Genomic DNA, 9,318 nt, shown 5'->3' with positions numbered 1-9,318 from the left:
ATGAACAGTTAGCTGTTTCCTACTTAGATATATCACAAATTACACTCCTTCTTGTAGCCAAGAATCAAAGACAGATGCTGTCAAATCACAAACAAGAATCAGAAAGCTGGTATGACACCACCTTTCGTATACAAAGCTGCCAGACAGTCAGCTGAAAGATTGATCTGCTGAAACTTCTTTTTTCGTTGTTGTGCCCCAAGAATTCATCAAAAAATACAGTTAAGTACAGAGCTGAAAAAATGTTTTTCCCAAGTGCTCCTTGCTCTAGCCACATCCATTTTTGGTCTTTAGTACCACAGGAAGAACATCTCAGCATTAATTTTACCTTGAATACAATTGTTTCCAGAATATACTAAATTACTGAGTGAAGCATCTTCTAAGAAATGGTGTTCTCTGTGGCTATAATATGGGGATAAGGCACTGTAATAAATATCCTAAAAGGACTCACTTTCCCTACCAGTTACGGATATATGGGAAGAAATCTGTCCCAAGCATAATAATTAATATCACCAACGGTATTCAATAATCTAGAAAAGAGCTGTTGACTTTGGAGGGTCAACAAAGGGTCAATTAACCAGAATATTAAAATTCACTGACAAGAGCTTTTAGCACTCCATTTTTAAAGAAAAAGTATTATGCCTTTAGTATTCACAGTCAAAATCCAAAATTGTGAGAAGTCAGCAGGGCAATGGCACCCCACTCCAGTACTCTTGCCTGGAAAATCCCATGGATGGAGGAGCCTGGTAGGCTGCAGTCCATGGGGTCACTAAGAGTTGGACACGACTGGGTGACTTCACTTTCATTTTTCACTTTCATGCATTGGAGAAGGAAATGGCAACCCACTCCAGTGTTCTTGCATGGAGAATCCCAGGGGCGGGGGAGCCGTCTATGGGGTCGCACAGAGTCGGACACGACTGAAGTGACTTAGCAGCAGCAGCAGCCGGGGCTCTTACAGTCAACACAGACACTCAAATGAAGCTTGTACTACCGTATATTACATGTGCTTCAGAGCAGAGGTCTATGTTTGTGCTGATCACCTACCTCCAGGGCTTAGCACATGCAGCTGGGTCACTTCAGTCCTGTCAGGCTCCTCAGTTAATGGGATTTTCCAGCCAAGAATATTGGAGTTGCTACGCCCTCCTCCAGGGGATCTTCCGGACTCAGGGATCAAACCTGCTTCTCTGGCACTGGAGGCAGATTCTTTCCTGCTGAGCCACCAGGGAAGCCCAGGCTTAGCACAGTGATCAGCATTTTATTAGCAATATTTCTTAAACTAATGTTTGATGAAATCCAATCTAAAATAATGACTTTAAGCCTCTGTAAATCGGAAATTCAAAAAATATTACCTGTCCACCTTATATATCTACTTATAAACGCAGGAGGAGAACTTTCAGAGTGGTTTTTCAAGCTCCCTTTTAAAGCATATACTGACTACACTCAGTCTTTCAAGAGCAAATTAAGAAAATACAAAGAAATACAAAACAAAAAATTGACTATCATTTTTGCATCTGCGGCAAAGGATGGACTGGGATAAATCACACACTTTATTTGCCAGGCTACCCACAAGAAGAGACTGATTATTCTCCAATGATCCCATAAGGTTAAGATGAAGTCATTTTTTCTCAGGTTCTACTGACAAGCTGGTCATAGATGTTTACAATGGAACTCCCGTATAAACACCCAAAGGAAGAATCCTAATTGTTTCGTTAACAGATCACACCTGTGGTGAAAAGGGCTTCCTCTGGCTTGGGGCCAACCACCCACTTTCCAATAATGAAGGCTCGATTAGTCAGCACTACAGTACCATGTTCTAACCGTGCAGCGTCAACAGGCAACGGCTACAAGTTGTGTAAAAACTCCTCTAGGCTTTGGGCTCTTCTTAGCTGAAAGATGGAATCATCGTTGCGGTTGGCTTCTGGGATGAGCCCAAGGAAGAAATTAACTTACATACACGTAAAACACCTGGCACAAGACGGCAGCTACTCAAAAACGTAAATCGCCTCCCTGAAGTGGCCACTGCTCTCAGAGGCAAACACACAGATACTCCACAAAGGTTTTCCACAAAAGTTTATCAGCACATGTATTCAGGATGCCCAAAAAAAGGTGTCCCTGTCCTCAGGGAACCTACAGCCAAGATCAGGAGCTGGGCAGCCTGAGTAGCTGTACAGAGTCATAACTGGGCAGGCCCGGCCGCTCAATGCCTGCCTCACCTGTGCCAGGCACACACCACACACACCTAGGCAAGTACTTCAAAATCTCGACCGCAAGCGCCAGAAACTTAAGCAATACTAAAAGAAAAACTGTACCTCACAGAGGAAGATGTTGAGGCTCGAAACCAGCTTCTTCCCTCACTCTCCTCTCCACACGGTATGCCTTCTGCCAAGATGGGTTCTCCCTCGGGCTGCAACATGGCACCTATGAGTTCACCTGCAGTGGAGAAGTGGGGCTTCCTCCCGAAGACTTTATATTAGTACAAAGACTGACGTTTGTACTCACTTATCATTGGCCCAAACTGGCTTGGGCCTGCCCACCTGTCAACCAATCAGGATCAAGAGAGAGCCAACTAATCATGATTGACTGAAAGCCTATGAGTAGAAGAGGCGCTTTAGAGTCAATTCCAAGTGTCCATTACAAGGCACTCAGTAAATGACTATTTCATGAAGAAATAAATGGAGTAATGAATGGCTGAATCTACAAATATAATGGAATTTGTGCTCCTTTTGAAGGATTTCCGCCCCTCTGGGGAAGGTTGTGGGGCTGCTGCTTTCAGTTTGAGTTCCACATAATTAGACTCATGTGAGTATACCCAGAATTGATTTCATTGGAAAGCTATTAGCAATTAAGCGTAGACCACCATTAATATTACTAAGCAAGTAATACAAGTCAGGCATTACTTGGAGTGTAACTTGGGTTTGAGAGCATAGGATTGGAGTGATAAAGGCCTGGGTTCAAATCCTTTCTCTACCATTTATTAGGTATGTAATCTTGGACAACTTGCTTAACCACTGGACCTCTGTTTCCTTATCTGCTGAACGGAGAAATCGTATTTCCTACCTCACAATGTTTTTGTGAGAATTCAATAATAAAACATAGGTGAAATGGTCAGTATACTGAATGTTTAATAGATGCTAGCCATAATTGCCATTCATAATAAATTCATCCCAAATCAGCTTTAATTTCAATGAAAACTACTCAGAACTAGGAGAGGAAAGGCACCTGTTCTCTGTCTCATAAAGCATTAAAATAGTCATCTTATTAACTGGAAGGACTCAGAGTAGGCAGGCTGCTCTCCTGTAAGATATACCTGGTCCTGTTCTGTGATACTGCCATTCTGAATGCCCTGCCCTGAAGAAGGCATGTCACTACTATGTTTCTCTGTTTAAAATCTATATATTTACCCAAGAGAAATTAAAAATCTATACCCTGGTACTTCCTTGGTGGTTCAGTGGTTAATAATCTGCCTGCCAATGCAGGCGACATGGGTTTAATCCCTGGTCTGGGAAGATTCCATATGCCATGGGGCAACTAAGCCCTTGGGCCACAACTACTTCATCCGCAGAACTCTAGAGCCAGCGTGCCACAACTAGTGACCCTGGTGTGCTGACACTACTGAAGCCCATACGCCTAGAGCCCATGGTCCTCAACAAGCCAAGCCACGGCAATGAGAAGCCTGCACACCCAGCAAAGAGTAGTCCCTGCTCGCCAAAAGCCCCTGTGCAGCAACAAAGACCCAGCGCAGCCAAATATCAATAAAAATTTGTTTAAAAAATAAAGAATATATATGCCCTCACAAAGGCTTGTACATGAATGTTTATGGTAGTCAAAAATTGAAACCAAAAAAAAAAAAAAAAACCCCAGTAAAGAACAAGTACTCATTAACAGTGAATGGATAAGCAAATTGATAAAATGAAATACTACAGGTAATAAAAAGGAATAAACACTGAAACATGCAACGACATGGACGAATCTCAAAACCATGTTGAGTGAAAGAAGCCAGACACAAAAGAGCACTTATTGTATGATTTCATTTATTTAAAATTCTATAAAAGGCAAACTAACTTATACTAACAGAAAGCAGATCATTGGTTTCCTGGGGCCAGGTGTAAGGAACAGGTGGAGACAGAGATGAGGCAGAAGGGAATTTTGAGGGGGTGATGCAAATGGTCAGTATCTTGACTGGGTGCTGGTGCTGGTTAAAAATAATGTACATATTTTTAAAACTCAAACTGTTCACTTAAAATGGGTGCATTTTATCATATATAGATCAGCTCTCAGCTGACCATATCACTGTTTGAATTCTCTGTAGACAAGGCACCTCTGTATTGCTGGCCCCAGCGCACGCTGCTACCACTGTCCCCTCCCACCCCATCCCCCATCCCCATCTCTGTCTTGGTCTGATACAGTCGATGAAGAGGAAGCATAGATTCTTAACTGCATATGACTGCAGAAAAACTAACATCAAAAAACTAAAATCATGGTATCCAGTCCCATCAATTCATGGCAAATAGATAGCGAAACAATAGAAACAGTGACTGACTTTTTTTGGGGCTCCAAAATCACTGTAGATAGTGACTGCAGCCATGAAATTAAAAGACACTTGCTCCTTGGAAGAAAAACAATGACAAACCTAGACAGCATATTAGAAAGCAGAGACATTACTTTGCCAACAAAGGTCCATCTAGTCAAAGCTATGGCTTTTCCAGTAGTCATGTATGGATGTGAGAGTTGGACCATAATGAAGGCTGAACACTGAAGAATTGATGCTTCTGAACTATGATGTTGGAGAAGACTCTTGAGAGTCCCTTGGACTGCAAGGAGATCCAACCAGTCCATCCTAAAGGATATCAGTCCTGAATAATCATTGGAAGGACTGATGCTAAAGCTGAAGCTCCAATACTTTGGCCACCTGATAGGAAAAGCTGAATCATTGAAAAAGACCCTGATGCTGGGAAGAATGAAAGCAGGGAGGAGAAGGGGACAATAGAGGATGAGATGGTTGGATGGTATCACCGACTCAATGGAGCAAGCTCCAGGAGATGGTTAAGGACAGAGAAGCCTGGTGTGTTATGTGCTATAGGGGTTGCAAAGAGTCAGACACAACTGAGCAACTGAACAGCAACAATTGCAGAGAGACTCTAATTCAGTCATTCCATTTATCAGTGAGGAACTAAAACTTGGAAAGCAAATAAAGTTGGACAAGGTCTGACTTACATTGGTTTAGAGAAACAAAAGGAGCAGCAGAGTGCCTGAGTAACCCTTAAAAGATGACCTACAAGAAATAAAAATCCTTCATGGGCTGGGGCATTTCTGAGCCAGTGTTCTCTGCTATCCACTGGGTGTGGGTATGGGTGAGGAGATTTTTCTAGCCCACTGCTTTCATGCTCAATGATTCAGCCATATCCATCAGCTCAAAGGACTAGTCTATTTTTATCCAGGCAGAGATACTGGCACTTGGACCAGGTTCTTGTTTCAAACACAGTTGAATAGCTGGGTTGGAGAAGCAGAGACCTCACTAAATGCCTTGTACCTGCTCACACTGGCTTATGTCATCTTAAGATCAGGAGTTCTCAGAAGAGCTTCTGTGGTTGAAAAGCTAAGAAACTCCCTAAAATAGTTTACAGATACCTCTGGATTACGAGTCCACCAGCAGTTATAGTTTTGCATATGTTGACAAGGGACAAGGTTTAGATTCTAGACCTGACCCTCCCTGATCAAAGTTAGATGACTGTTTTGGAAACAATAAAATTCCCACTGCATTACCCATCCCGCTCTCCATCCCCTTAGTCACTCTTATCCTGGGTTAGTTACAAACAAACAGAAAAGCTGCTCTCTCCATTTCTGCACACACCCTTCATTTGGTCTTGCTGGGGAGTGAATTGCTGAAACAAGAACCTTGGATGTGAAGGAAGGTGTAGAGAAGATCAAAATTACTGTGTTATTAGATTTACTTTCTGTTGGGGGGCATTTGTCCCTAGATGACTGTTTATGAGCAAGATCCGGTGTCTGAAGGTGTCTGGGTTCAAAAGCCAGCTCCATCAGTCCCAGGCTTTGTGAGCTTGGACGGATCATTCTGTGCCTCAATCTGCTCATCTGTAAAATGGAGCCCATCATACCAGTTTCACAGGGTGCTAAAGTGAAAGGCAGACCAGTTCTCTCTTTAGTGTTCATGGAACGACAGTTATCAGGTCACATTACTGCCTGCCAAGTTCCTTTCCCACATCTCCACACTCACACAACCCAGCAGCACGGCCCAAGGGCACTCACTGGGCCACTGACTTGATCGGTGGTACCACTTGGGTTGAACTCCAGACATCCTGGGTCCCAGACCTGTACTAATGTCTTTAATGGCTCCGAGCTACACTCACATTTACCAGAAATACATAAATTAAGTAATTATGGCTGGCACAAAACAGGGCCTGAGGAAGGTCAGGCTGAAGCACACAGAAAAACTCCTCTCCAGTGCCGCTCCTGCTCTGGCTGGGGCAGAGGCCAGCAGGCCCTCAGCAGCGAGGGGTTAAGCGAGGAGAAGCATAAGCTAGGCCTGCAGAGTTAGCAGCTGTTCTGCCTGGCTGTGGCCCCCCAGCTTCATGCAAACTTAATTGCCTTCTTTTCTAACAATGAAGTAGAGGCCAGGTTTTCTAAGTCTTTTCCCACCTGGAAGAGCTCCATCCTGCAGTAAACAGTCCTTTATTCATCCTGGAAGAATCTTCCAAACTCTTCCTGGACCAGTAAATTCCCTATAGAAGGCTTCTGCAGCCAGAGCAGTGAACTGTCTTCCAAGGGAATTTTTCTCATTTATGGCTGAAGTCTGGAGCGGCTGCGGAGGGAATGGTTTCTGTCTTATTTTGCTGGTCCCAACAGGACGACCATGGGACGAGGCCCTTTCAGCCACTGTTCTTCACAGATGGAGCTTTCTTTGAGTCAGAGCTTAAAAGGTGACTCCTCCTTGGAGTCGTCCCTGACCCCACACACCCTTCCGGCATCATGAATGTCTTCTTCACAACTCTCACAGCTTTCATTTTTGTTCATTTCTTTATTGGTGCACATTTGTCTAATGTAATTCATTTGTTCACAGCTGTCTTCTCTACAGGACTGTGAGGAGAGCAGGGGCTGGATCTGTCTTAATTACAACTGGAATTCCAGGATTCAGCATCACGCTAAATCAACACCTGTAGGTGAGTGTTGAGTGAGTCTCACATACATCATTTCTTTGGGTTTCAGCAATTCTCTGGTAACAAAGGACAACCGTCTGGATTTCCTTACAATACTAAACCCTGTGAGTCTGTGAGGAGAGGGCTACAAAGAGCCAGGCAAGTTCACCTCCATGAGTCAGGCTCCCACATATAAGCAAAAACCGAGGGAGGGATTCCAAGTTTCCAGCTGGCAGTTATGTTCAAATGCTGTGCCATGCTGTTGTCGGATGACTGACTGCAGATGCCCTCACACCCTCAGCAAGGTTAGAGCCCTCCCAGGAATGGAAATTCCTGGCCAAAATGCAACTGGAGGTTTAGCATGCCACAGCAGTTGAACAGAAATGGTACCAGGGAGAAAGGAACAATAGCGATTGGACACACTGAGCCTGCTCTTCAGCTGAAGGATCTTCTTTTGTGTTTGGGGCTCTACCCTCTGCTCTCCAGTCCCCCATGCCCCTTGCCCCTCCCCCCAGAGCCCTGGACTGAAAGCTCAGGCAGGCAGGAGTCCCTGGACCCAGCCCCAGTCTCTGGGCTCAGAAGAAGGAGATAGTCTTACTGCAGACTCAGAGAAGTGTCTGTTCATGGCACAGACTAAGGATGTCATTTCCAACTGGTGGTTCACAAGTGCCAGTTTTAGAAAGGTCCTCCTCCCTCCTGTGGGCTCTTTCTAGTCCTGTATTTTAACCCAAAAGAGATCCACTGTGGCAATTAGCTAATCGAATAAAACCCTCTCCTCTGCCCTTTGTCGTGTAATTCAGAGCAGTTTACACCCATACTGAAATCAAAATGCACTGACCCTTTGAATTGTGTAAGAATCTCTATTATAGCTACACTTGTGTTTAAAGTATGAAAGGACAACTTCAAGAACATTTAGTGAAAACTTGTTATAATAGCAAAAGATTGAAAGGAGCTTAATGTGCATCACCAAGAGATGTTAAATAAGTAAAAAACTACTTCCACATGTTGATGCAGCCCTATGTACCCATTAAAAAGAAAGATCTCTGGAGGAATCAACCATCCTGACTTCAGACTATACTACAAAGCTACAGTCATCAAGACAGTACAATTCTTGCACAAAAACAGAAAGATAGATCAATGAAACAAGATATAAAGCCCAGATATAAACCCAAGCACCTATAGGTACCTTATCTTTCACCAAGGAGGCAAGAGTATATAATGGAGAAAAGACAGCCTCTTCAATAAGTGGTACAGGGGAAACTGGACAACTACATGTGAAAGAATAAAATTAGAATACTCCCTAACACCATACACAAAAATAAACTCAAAATGGATTAAATATCTAAATGTAAGGCCAGAAACCATAAAACTCTTAGAGGAAAACATTGGCAAAACACTCTTTGGCATAAATTCCACTTTGACCCACCACCCACCTCCCAGAGTAATGGAAATAAAAACAAAAATAAATAGGACCTAAATAAGCTTAGAAGCTTTTGCACAGCAAAGGAAACTATAAACAAGATGAAAAGACAACCCTCAGAATGGGAGAAAATCATTATAAATGAAGTAACTGACAAAGGATTAATCCCCAAAATATACAAGCAGCTCATGAAGCTCAGTATGAGAAAAACAATCAATCCAATCAAAAAATGGGCAGGAGACCTAAACAGACATTTCTCCAAAGAAGACATACAGATGGCCAACAAACACATGAGAAGATGTTCAACATCATTCATTATTAGAGAAATGCAAATTAAAACTACAATGAGGTATCACTACACGATGGTCAGAATGGCTGTCATCAAAAAATCTACAAACAATAAACGTTGGAGAGGATGTGGACAAAAGGGAACCCTCTTGCGCTGTTGGTAGAAATGCAAATTGATACAGCTGCTATGGAGAACAGTATGGAGATTCCTTAAAAAACGAGGAATAAAACTACCATATGACCCAGCAATCCCATGACTGGGCATATACCCTAAGAAAACCTAATTGAAAAAGATAGATATACCTCAATGTTCATCACAGCACTATTTACAACAGGCAGAACATGGAAGCAACCTACATGTCCATCAACAGATGAATGCATAAAGAAGCTATGATACATGTATACAACGGAATATTACTCAGTCATAAAAAGGGATGAATGTGAGTCAGTTGAACTGAG

The sequence above is a fragment of the Bubalus kerabau genome, chromosome 1, assembly GCF_029407905.1.
Source record: "Bubalus kerabau isolate K-KA32 ecotype Philippines breed swamp buffalo chromosome 1, PCC_UOA_SB_1v2, whole genome shotgun sequence".
Lineage (NCBI taxonomy): Eukaryota > Metazoa > Chordata > Mammalia > Artiodactyla > Bovidae > Bubalus > Bubalus kerabau.
The sequence above is the reverse complement of the archived record's forward strand: the minus strand, read 5'-3'. Positions refer to the sequence as shown.